The sequence below is a fragment of the Amblyomma americanum genome, chromosome 11 (assembly GCF_052857255.1).
Source record: "Amblyomma americanum isolate KBUSLIRL-KWMA chromosome 11, ASM5285725v1, whole genome shotgun sequence".
Taxonomy (NCBI): domain Eukaryota; kingdom Metazoa; phylum Arthropoda; class Arachnida; order Ixodida; family Ixodidae; genus Amblyomma; species Amblyomma americanum.
Genome location: NC_135507.1, coordinates 78,131,302 through 78,143,459, shown reverse-complemented (window position 1 = coordinate 78,143,459; position 12,158 = coordinate 78,131,302). Strand labels below are relative to the sequence as shown.

Genomic DNA, 12,158 nt, shown 5'->3' with positions numbered 1-12,158 from the left:
GAGTGTGCTGCCCATAGCGTTAACATGCAGCGGGTTGGACTGTCTAGATGAGAGGAATGTTAAGGGCAATCTTTTACTTATGTTGTGATGTAGCTTATGTGTAATTGTGTAGTTTGTGGCGTGCGGCTTTTCTGTATACTCTCTGTTCACTTCAATAAACTTCAGTTGCGAGTCAGTGCCTGTTTTGTTTCTTTTCTCGTCCCTGTCTCGTGCTGATAGATTCAAGTACTTGTAGAGTAGATTCACTGAATTGTGTACTTGCAGAGGCTTGTGAAAAAACGAGAGGAATTTTCTGTCCTTTATGCGGAATGGAAGGTTGAAATTTTTTTACTTAAATGTTTGCAGCATTAAATTCCATTCGGAAAGGTAAAACCCACTTTATTGTACATTTTGTGTGCAATGGTGCCGGTGGCTGCATGCAACTGAAAACATTCGTCCAGGTTATCTAGCGAGCGTCCTGCTTCCTTGTGCCATATTTTCTGAAATAATATTTTGTCAGATTTATTTCAATCAGAATTTCTAAGAACATATTGGTGATCACATAATGGTGATCACATAATTTGGTGATCACATATGACATAATTCAAAGCGTGATCATTGGTATTTTTTAGTCTGGGGCAGTACAATGAGAAGTACATAGTATATAGTAAAATTAAATATGACCAGTCTAACATAAACAAAACTACTTTTTTTAAAGGAAAATTTTGCTACCGAAGTGCTGGAGTGATATGGCATTATGAAGACGTGGACAGTGTGCTGTATTCATGATGGCACGAGAACTTGCGTACAGTGCTTCAGGTAACTGGTGAGTACCTTGGTGCTGTGCTTCTGCTAATGTAGCCAAATTATGTTTTTAATCTAAGAGTGTATCTGAAAACTTAAGCAAAAATTGAGTAGTATTTAGATATTCTTGCACCAGATACCACTGTGAGAATTAGTTATTAATGATATGTCTCACATGTACCCTTGTCTGCTGAATATAGTAAGCATGGCTTTCGAGCTGAGTGCCTCCGACGTATGAAAAAAAAATGGCCACGGGGCTGCTCCACGATGCGTGGAGCAGCCCAGTGTAGCACATTCAGGCTTCATGGAGTGGAGAATGAAGGCAGTAAATAATTTAAGAGTAGAAAACACAGCACAAACCACAGGACCAGGAAACTGACAAAACACACCGACCCTGATGACACTCTTTGCATGAAGGGTGTTATAAAGTTGCCTGTCATGTAGTGCAAGATGGAGGTCGCACAGGACGGGTGTTAAATATGAGTTGATGCAGACACCTGTCATTACGTAGTACTCACTGTAGAACTCGAGCAAGAAGCAAAGGTAACAGCTGAGCATGGCCACTCTTGTGCTTTCCTCCGCAAGCAATCTGGATTTGCACTTAGAAATCTTTTATGCTTTCTCTTGACATATACATCATTGCTGCATGTGGCGAGGAAAAGTACATACCCTTGATGTCAAGTGACAGTGAACTCACAGGGCTGGTAACAGCTCACTGAGGTGTTGTGATATATCTACAGGGCACCTCCTGAGAACAAAGAGCCCTTGAAGGAATTCTCTCAAAGTTTGTTGCCACATGGACCTCTTCGTAATCAATGACTCTAAAAGGCAAGCCTTCCTTTAGTGTCACAAAAAAAGGCCTAGGACATGGGTCTTTTTGCTTCTCCATTAGTTCCAAAATGTTTGCTAGCGAGGTCTTTCGCAGATATATAATTATTTCACAAAATGTCAAGAAGGAGACTGAAGCTGCACCAAACAGTACCAGTAAAAAACTTATCACAGCTGTTCAAAAAGCAGAAAGACTCATGCCTTCATCCTTCTTTTGCATCAGACACATGAGGACACTTCGTCTTTCTGGGTCATCATTTTGAAAAGGTTCGCATGGCAACGGCCTTTGGTTAAATTTCTGCCAAGAGCCCTTTTTTGAAACTTGAGCATCCGTTCCTTGTGAGGCACACTGCAGAGATATTGGAATGCCTTAGTGAGCTGCTTCCGGTACGTGTGACTGCATTTTCACTGACATCAGATATTAGTACATTTTCTTGCACATGCTGAGATAATGGAAGCTATGAGTGAAAACATGCGGTTTTGGGGAAGTGTGCTTCCTGGGGCCGTATTCCAAGTTTGTGTCATAATAAAAAGCGTCATAATCTGCCGCCACGGGCATGCCCGGGAACTGGATATAAACTGAGTGCGGGACTTTCGCTTCGTCTTGTCTTGCCTATAACAAATTGGATGGACGATAAATTTGGCAAGCGTCTCCCACCTTTTTCAGATGTTACCAATGTTCCTTGCTCGCTAAGTTGTGCATTTAGTACTATGTACAGAAAGGCACCTGCATTGAATTGCATCTGGCCCCCATCCTGAGCTACTTTCTATTTGCACAAAATGATAAGCAACTGTAAAGACTTTCATGCGCACAGTGCCGCCCGGGAAAGCGCATTTTGTCTGCCTCTTTCTGGACCTGTGGTTTTTACTGTTTACTGTTATGAGAAATGAATTTTGGGCAATAAATTATAACGGGTTGGTTCTCGGTGAATGGCTTTTGAAAGCTTCTACGAAAGCCGATTGTTCAATAGCAGATGGTTGAAATGTATTTGTGAAATTTATATTTGGTGTTGTGTGACCACTAAATGAGGAATTTTTTTATGCTTTCCAGATGGATCCGACAGCAATGTGCAGATGTACAATGTGTGTAGTTTGCCATGAAAATAAAACGTATGTACTTGTACTCACCCAAACACTTACCACTCTTTCATTCTAAGCTCCATTCTTTGTACGTATGCACTACATAATATGCGTAAAGGAAAGCCTTGTACATAAAACATTTCTTCGGCACCTGGACGGCTGTATCTGCAGTGAACATTGCGGGCAGAAGCTATACGAAGACGCATGTTCATGTACTACAGAAAGTACATAATTACAATACAGATAATTTCCGCTCTAGATGAAATGAATTCCGATTGAACGGAGGACGTATGCATACACATTGCGGAAACTTCAATAAGAACAAAACATAAGCATTCGTCGTGAAAAAACGATTTCGGTCTCGTGCATAGCATGGCGTAACTTTCCGTTACCAAGAATGTGACAGTCGTCATACGGAGTCTCTGTTTCTGACATTTAGTCCGTACCTCATGTTGCGGAAAACCCTCCGGCAACGCATTACCAGCGGGTTTCTCTGTACTGCGGAGCATTTTTTTTACAGTGTATATATGACGTTTTCTTAATCACGTCTTCGAGAAAAGTGCCATGGTTTGGAGCCTATACATGTTGACAGAAAATAAATACCAACCAGCCGTTATGATTCCCGTTCCAGAAGCTAATATATCATTCACCAGTAGTATCGGATAGACTCCTTTTTTACCGAATGAAATAAAATTTTGACCTTTACCTTTATTCAAGGTGTGCTGAAGATGCTAGTGGTGAAAACACTAATGGACACAAGGGAGTTTAGGACACGCAGGTCCTTGGGACCCCGCACGGCCCCGCTGCACTCAAATGTTCATGTCCCTGAGGCTCATGACGCTCGGAGCCCAGCCTGTAGCGATGGCTTGACTGGCCGAGTCCTCGGAGCGAAGTAGGGTCTCCCAACTATCCCAAGTGGTAAGGTGCTCCAGGCCCTGAGAGGGAGGATCCACCGGGAAGAGGAAAAGGGTATGATCAAGAGTGGCTTTTTGGGGTGGTGGCAGAGGGTACTCAAGGGGTTTGTGTGGACATGGTGATAGCGCGAGCGTATAGAAGAGGAGGGTAAGGTGCGTGCTTGCAGCCGCCTCCAAAGTGTCTGCTGATAATTGTCAAGGGAGTGATGCGCTGGGAAGTAGAGCCGACGCTGGGCTTTGCACGCCTGCGTCAGTTCTCTGAATGAATGCATGCGCTCCCGTGAGAACCCTAGATTGGAGGCCGCCGGTGCGCGGTTGAGAGAACCTCTGGCTAAAGCGTTGGCATCCGTTAATTTTAGCTAACCTGTGAACCAAGGCGCTCGTCTGCTGAGCCGGAGTACCCGGAGGCGAACCCGAATGCGGCGATCGGGTTTCGATGGAGGAGAAACTCAAAAGCACCCGTGTGCTGTGCGATGTCAGTGCACGATAAAGATCCCCATGAGGTCGCAATTATTGCTGTTGTTATTAGCCTATCAAAAGATGGCACATACCCACACTGGGGGATCGGCCAAGAATCGGGTGGCTATTCATCTGAACGCAGTTAATAAAAAGGAAAAGCACGTGGAAGCGCAACACCGGTGAATTCTTCCTCATGAACAGAAATGGGATGAGAGTTTTGACTTCAAAATTATATGAATAAAGATAGGAAATAAATATTAATGATTAAGTCAAAGTGTAATAATTGATAAATAATGATGGATAAATAACTGATAAATAATTAATAAATAATAACTAATTGTTATTAATAATTGATAAATTGAATAATTGAATAATAACAATTGATAAATTATTCCGGAGTCCTCCGCTACAGCACCTCTTTCTTCTTTTCGTCTTTAACCCTTTCTTTATTCGTTCCATACGGCGCGGTTAGTGCCTCCACTGAGATATGTGAGACAGTTACTGCGCCACATCGTTTCCTAGAAAGCCAGTTTTCATTTTCATAATCGATACTAGGTGTCGCTATGGTGTACGCTTGCTAGTGGTCCTGTAGTACGCAGTCTGCGGTCTTCATTGGCATATTATTTTCGATGGCGTCGGGGACGAAAAAAGAACGCGCTTCTTAAGGCGTGGGCGAAATCGCGGTGGCTTTTTCCTACTGCAGCAGCATTAATTGTTGCACTTCATCTACTATTTTCTCGGTGCATCGCGAGTGTAATCTTCGAAAGGCACTTCATACACTCACTGCAATGAAGCATTGATAAAAAAAATTATCCAGAGCGAGCCAAATAAGCCGCCTTAGTTCACTTTGTAGATTCAGCAACCCAGCTAAAGAAATCGTTTCGAAATGAACTACTCGATCTCTTCGGCAACAATGGGTCATCTCGGTCAACAATGTGTCTGTGGAGAACCGTATTTGCGGAATATTGGATATCCCTGCTAAGAAAAGGGAAGTGATTTAAGGATTGTTTTCCTACACCGATAATTGGCATGGCGTTGAAGTTGTTTGAATGTATTTTATAAATACGGATGAACTTCAAGGTCGAGCTTGTTGAGGCTAGAAAAAATCTCTAAAATAGCAGGAAAATTGCCAGCTGGGTTGCATCCACCTTCACCCAGCTTCAAGGGGACGCTTTCGAAGTGTATCGTTTCTTTACCTGCCATTTCTAAGTTCCTAGGAGAAAAAAAATTTATCATGACCAAGAAAATGGTTAAAGAAAAGAAGCGTGGTAGCATTGCGTGCGATTGAGAATACGAGCTAGTTCTTTTTGTTTGATTTGTAGCGAATCATGACGGCCGTGCTTGATTCCGACTAGGCAGATCAGTGACGAAACGCTGGCGAAAGACGACGAAGAAGAGGCCGCTTTTTAAAGGATAGATTTTTCTTCTGTACAGGCGGATCTTTCTATTCTAATACGAATTTTCAATCGCAAGGATTTGCTTTGTCTCCACTGCTTTCCAACCTATAGGTTCTGATCATACCCATTCGTCCAAGCATTACAGTTTATGTATACGCATATGATATTGCTTTTATCGCATCAGCAAAGACATTTATAGAGTCTACGAGTATTTGCAGGCATACCTGAACGCTATTGAAGTCTGGTTGAACCAAATTAAGTTATCACTCAATGTCAGCAAATGTGGCGTGCTGGTATTTGCGCCCGACACTCCTTTGTACATCTCGCTAGTCTACCGCTCATCTCCAATTCCGCAGGTGGAGTCGGGTAAATACCTAGGCGTTACTTACGACCAAACTTTGGACTGGCGACACCATATTAAGAATAATGTTATTATAGGGAAACGCGCTCTGTGCTGGTAGACACGAGTTGGCAATAAAAAGTTTGGAATGCGTCGCGACACATTTCTGTTGCTCTATAATGCTTATATGAGGCTGATTCTTGAATTTGGTTGCGTCTTGTTCTCTGGTAGCGCGAACTGCAAGCTGCAGCAATTAGCTTTACTGAAAAGGCATGCGCTCCGGCTATGCCTCGGGCTTCCAAAATCAGCTTCAAACGCTGTCCTTTATTTGGAAGCCCATGTCCCCGATCTCTTTCCCCGCTTCTAACATTTAACAGTGCGTACTTTCCTCAGCTCCCTTGACCCGGCCCCCGCCGTTAGTATTCCCGTTTTTCTATGCCAACCACACCTGTTTTTCACTAATCATTGGCCACGCTAGCAGCTTCCGCAAGTTAGTTTTAAGCAGAATCTGTCAGCCCTGCTTTAGGTTGATCTGATCTCCTTGCAGCAAGTTGCAGATACGCAGGCTGGCTCCGTCCTTTTTTCCGACCATATTTTCCCATCCCATGCGAAACTTATGCCCGCAAATATCCTAAATGGTCTTCTTTCTGAATGCCTACAGAATTTTTCTCATCATACTGTTATCTCCACTGAAGCCTCCGTCAGCTTTGAGAAGGGGGCGATTGGGATATATTCGCAGAAGCTGGCTTGGAGCTATTTTGTTCGTATCCCTGATTAATGAGGTTTGAGGTTTATTGAGGTTATACATAGTTCTTGCCATGCTCCTATATTCTTCGCAGAGTTTCTGGCCATTGGTTTGACTCTTCTCAAACTTCTGGGCACGCAGCATGGGTCCTTATTATTGCACAAGGCCTTTCAGTTCCAGTCTGTCTATAAATTTCGGGAAAATCTTTATTGAATCGTTCGCTTAGGTTTTTTGTTCCGCGAACAGTGCGTGAGATCCGCTTTGCCTGGGCACCTGGGCATTCGGGCGTCTATTTTAATGAGGTGGCTGATTTATTGGCAAGGTCAGCTCTCAGCGCTCCTGTAATCTATCCCGTCCCTCACCTCATTCTATTAGAAACATCACGCTTCCAGTGGTTCCAACATATTTCAGCCATCTTGAGTGATCCATTGATCAATATCATGGATTCTCACCACTTAACGTACCCATGAAATATCCGGCGGTGTAAACCGAAGTTTTTTTAGGTGTCAATGACGCTTCTGCGATGCAGAATCTCTCACTTAAAATTGCACTTATGCAGATGTGGGTTCGCTGCGACAAACCATTGTGTATCATGTGGCAAGATGAAACAATACATCATTTTCCCCTATCTTGCCGGCGGTTCGCAGTTGAGAGAAAGCAGTATTTGGAAGTCTTTCCTTCGAGGTTAGGACTCCCTCTGTGTCTTCCATTTTTTCTCTCGTTCGGTGCAACCGCAAAAGGATTCGCGTTAAGCAGTGTTTGCGGCTACCTTCATTATTACATATGCAACTGATCGATTACCTTGTTAGCTGTATACAAAATTTTGTCGCATCTGCAAAAATGCTTGTTTCTATTCCTGGTAATTTAAATTCCTTTAATTCATTTCAATTTTCTCATTTTTATCTTGATTCAGTATTCCAACGTCTATTTTTCCCCGCGCAGATACCTCAGTGGCATTCTTTACTGTACCTTGGCCGATCCCCCTGCGTGCCTTTGTGCCATGTATACTAAGATCAAGAAGAAGAAGTTTGGACACGCCGTGTTCTGTGTCTTGGCCACTCCCCCGTAGTGGGTATGTGCCAGCAACGTCTGAGGCCTTCCTTCCTTCCTTCCTTCTGCGCTGCCCGTTGTTTTGAGCCGTCAGCCGTGAACTTCATTATCCGTTTTATTCAATCCCCTCCATCGTAGCCAGCCGAAGCCATGCCCGATTAGCCACTCATTCCCGAAGGTGGAGTCAAAATGTTCACCAACGTAAGAGTGGCCGAACAGTTGGAAGGTACGACGTGTACATCTTCAGCCCGCACGGGCAAAAGTTTTGATGCCGCAAGCAGCTGTCAGAATACCCGATGTGTACGAAAAGCTCGCCGACAATTGCCCAGTTCGAGTTTGGTGCTGCCAGCGAGTCGTAGAGTCGCCAGGCAGGACCAGTGACGCGAGCGCCGGCTCTGGATAGTGCATCGAGTGCGTCCAACTCCAACGACGCTCCGAACGAATCCAAGGAAACCAGTGGGCCAACGAACGGGCCTTCCAGCGCCGCTGAGTCAACACCGTCATCGCCTCGTTCGTGTGGATCGAGATTGGCAAGCCGGCATAGTGCGACGTCACGGCGTCTACTGTGCCTTCCGGGGTCCCCAAGAGCAGCAGCCTGGAAGCAGCCGCGGGGGGATGCTCGGGAGCATTGCTGCAGTTGATGGCGACGGGAACGCTGACACCGGCGAGCGAGAGTGCCTGCGAGAGGAGTCAAGGAAAATGCGCCAGTAGCGAAAAGGCGCAGCGGCCGTCATCGTTTGCTACAGATTGTGTTTTGATCTTTTCGCAGGCAAGGAAGATTGATCGATTGATTGTTGGTCGATTGATTGATTGAAACAACTTTTATTTCCATCAGAAAAAAGGTGCCTTCGTCCCTGCGCCCATTGCACCCAGGCCTGGGAAGACGGGGAGCTGTGCGCCCGCCGATTACAGGCTGGCAGGCAGCCATATGATTGTTGCGGCCTCTTCCGCCAGATGGATGGTGCGCCTTCTATGCTTACTGTATTTTATCCCACCCCTGAGAATTGTGACCACGCCACCATTACGTGGTCGAGGGTCCCTCTCACCCCAGTGGTTGCAGTGATCGTTATCCCTAAGCTATGGCAACACGTGAAACGCCCAGACCATCCGAGGCCACAACATAGAGACTGCGGTGGAAGTTGCGATAGCGCTCGCTTGTGTAGGAACAGAAGCCAAGTTCATAATTAGCGGCAGCAAAACCACCGTCCAAAATTTTGGAAAGGGGAGGATGTCACAGGAAGCAGCCAAAACCTTCACCCAAAGAACCATGAATGGGAAAATTATGTTAATTAGGAGACCTGCTCATGCTGCCGTCCCTGGTAACGAGGCGGTTCACGAGCTATCGCTGCCTAACTTCCAGGTAGCCGTCGGGCCCCCCGCTCACTGGGCATACGACGAGCGCCAGCAAAACGGCGGGGAAATCATCGACCATTATAAATTGGGACGTAGACTGGTACCCCCGCTAGATGTTGGCCTAAATAATACACAAGCTGTCGCGTGGAGGCGGCTCCTTTATAATATTTCCTGCCAACGCATATGTAGTTCTCCTTGCCTATTAGAACGCTGGAGAGTGCGGAAAGGCGTCGAATCAGACGGATGCCTACCAGACGCCCTCCAGTATCTCCAGCATTTTAGATTCACAAACAATTGTGTACTTAATTAACATCTTAACCACACATCAGTGACAGAAGCAGCAACAACGGGCTAAAGGCTTTCGCCTTACCTCACTTTAGGTAAGCAAAGTGGCCGTCTGAATTTTTATGCTAATCCGCTGTCCCAGAGTGAATGTTCATGTATCACGTTGCTGTTCAATTGCACCTGTGTAAACTTTTGTAGCGAGAGCTACACTAGGCTAGCCAGCGGCACATTTCAGCTAAGCGTCACTAGTGTACCGGGCATACGCCACTAGTTGCACCTAGCCACAAGCGTTACCCCGCTGTGCCCCGCAGCACCTTTCGTCAAAATCCAGTTTGCAGTATTCTTTCTTTTTTTCTCCTTTCATTCCCTCCTATCCCTTCCTTTACGGCACGTTTCGAGTGGCCACCGAAATATGCGTGACAGTTACTGCGCCATTTCCTTTCCTCAAAACCCAAAAACAGGTCAGCCGCCGGCGTTCATTCTCGTTGACAACATAGTAGAGGCCGTTCATTTTCACCAATGGAAAGGCGCCAAACTGGCTCCCTCTGGTGGCTTCATTTTCGGAGGGGAATGGCTCCCTGGTTCAGTGGAGACCTCAATCTAGCTTTCATGTAGGTGTCACTGGTGTCCAACTGCAGAAACCTGCTTTTATTGCGTTCCGCACGCTGTAGAGGCGGAGCACCCATACCTATCCTTTTGGTTAACTGAGTGCGGCTTACGGAAGCGCCACTCTCCATCGACTGGACGACCGCCCTGGTCACCTTCATTCCTAAAGCTGGCAAGGCCATCAACACCGACGACCTCCATCCAATCTCTCTGACTTCCTGTGTGGACTAACTCATGAAGACGATGATATCCGACAGGCTTTCCGAGTTCATGTAATCCCAACACCTTTTTGCAAACACCGTGTTCGGGCTTCCCCACAGAGATCTGCACAGGATGTCCTGCTACAACTCAGTCGGGCGGTCCTCTACCCAGTCGAATACCCCACAGTGACAAGGTCGTGCTCGCCTTGGATTTGAAGGGAGCATTCGACAACGTTACCCACAAGATCATTCTCACCAACTTCTTTCAAACTGCGGCGCGGTGACTCAGTGGTTAGGCCGCTCGGCTACTGATCCGGAGTTCCCCGGTTTCGAATCCGACCACGGCTGAAGCGTTTCGATGAAGGCGAAACGCTTAGGCGCCCGTGTGCTGTGCGATGTCAGTGCAAGGTAAAGACTCCCTGGTGGTGGAAATTAGTCCGGAGCCCTCCACTACGGCACCTCTTTCTTCCCTTCTTCTTTCACTCCCTCCTTTATCCCTTCCCTCATGGCGCGCTTCAGGTGTCCGCCGATATGTGCCATTTCCTTCCTCCCACCACCCCAATAAATGTTCAATACATGCGGCAATTTTTGACCCACAGACAATCTTACATTCTAAACCAGGATAGCGAACATGGCGCTTTTCATTTAGGAGCCAGGGGTACACCACAGGGCGCGGTTCTCTCTTACCTGTTACTCTATTTGGCTAAGATGCACCTACCGGCCCAGCTGGGCGATGTCGCCAGTGTGCAGCATGCTCTGTATGCCGATGACCTCACACTGTGGGTAACAGCGATTGTCCATACCCGTGGAGTATCTGTTACGGGTCCAAGTTGGACTTATTTTTGGAAATGTGGCGGAGAGTTTGAAGGATGCTTCACTCCCGCCACTGGTTGGCCCGGTATTGCACTACCTCCGGGATCGGCCTTGTCTTTAGCGCGTCTTTACTATCCTGTCTTTCTATCCCCTCTTTCAACTCTCCTTCTATCTACAGGTGGTAGCGATTGTGGCTCGGCTTGAGCCAGTGAGCAGGCCTGTGCACTTTCCTTTCTTCCTTCCTGGCTGTAACAGACAGACAGACACACTGTGAGCCACGCAGGGCTCCCTTGGAGATATTGAGGGCAACCTGGAGGAGGCGGCGACCATAGCGGACTGTTATGCTTGCCACTGCGGCCTTCAATGCTCCCTCCAATAGTCTCAATTGTGCACATTTGTGCACAATTCAGATTGCAGCGCATGCGCGCTGTCACGTGGTATATTTCATAGTTCGCAGGCTTTCTTTGCAATGCGGAAAAAGGACCATGTGAGATATATCGTGTAGGAAACAATTTTTTAGAGGTTTCTGAAGGTGCTCTACAACATTGCGTATCACACTTGGGATCGGCAGCGAATACTTAAAAAGTGAAATTAAGCAAAGCTGATGAATTAGTGAAGGGAAAACAAAAATAGCCTGAGTAACTCTAGGCTAGCTCAAATATTATGCACTCAATTCCATTCTCGTCTGACGTAGCTTTCATTTTTAAAACCTTGCCTCAAGTTATGTAGAAAAACCTGTATATTCGATATTGCCGAAACATAGCGATTTATAATTCGTCATTTTCATGATGCAGGGCAACAGTGAACGTTGTTCCGCACAGTTATCGGAGGCTTACGCTAATGTCCCTTTGGTTTAATTCATGGTTGTGTATAACCAATCGGAAAAATAATCCAAGTCTATTTCGTTACTACGCAGTTCACATATGGAGTTCCCGGGTTTGAACCCGACCGCGGCGGCTGCGTTTTTATGGAGGCAAAACGCTAAGGCGCCCGTGTGCTCTGCCATGTCAGCGCACGTTAAAGATCCCCAGGTGGTCGAAAGTATCCCGGAGTCCTCCACTACGGCACCTCTTTCTTCCTTTCTTCTTTCGCTCCCTCCTTTATTCCTTCCCTTACGGCGCGGTTCAAGTGTCCGACGATATATGAGACAGGTACTGCGCCATTTCCGTTCCCCAAAAGCCAATTATTATTATTATTTATATTAATTGGAGGGACATTTTTGCTTACCGTAAGGCGGTAGGTACCCCGAATGAATGAAATAATTAATTCATAAATAAATAATTAATGAAAACTTCAATTTCCTCC

The 12,158-nt window shown here is 46.1% G+C and overlaps 1 pseudogene; it reads left to right on the top strand.

Moving 5' to 3' along the window:
* Positions 1-10,832: 10,832 nt before the first annotated feature.
* LOC144111537 (U2 spliceosomal RNA) lies at positions 10,833-10,972 on the top strand (annotated as a pseudogene).
* The last annotated feature ends 1,186 nt before the right edge of the window (positions 10,973-12,158 follow it).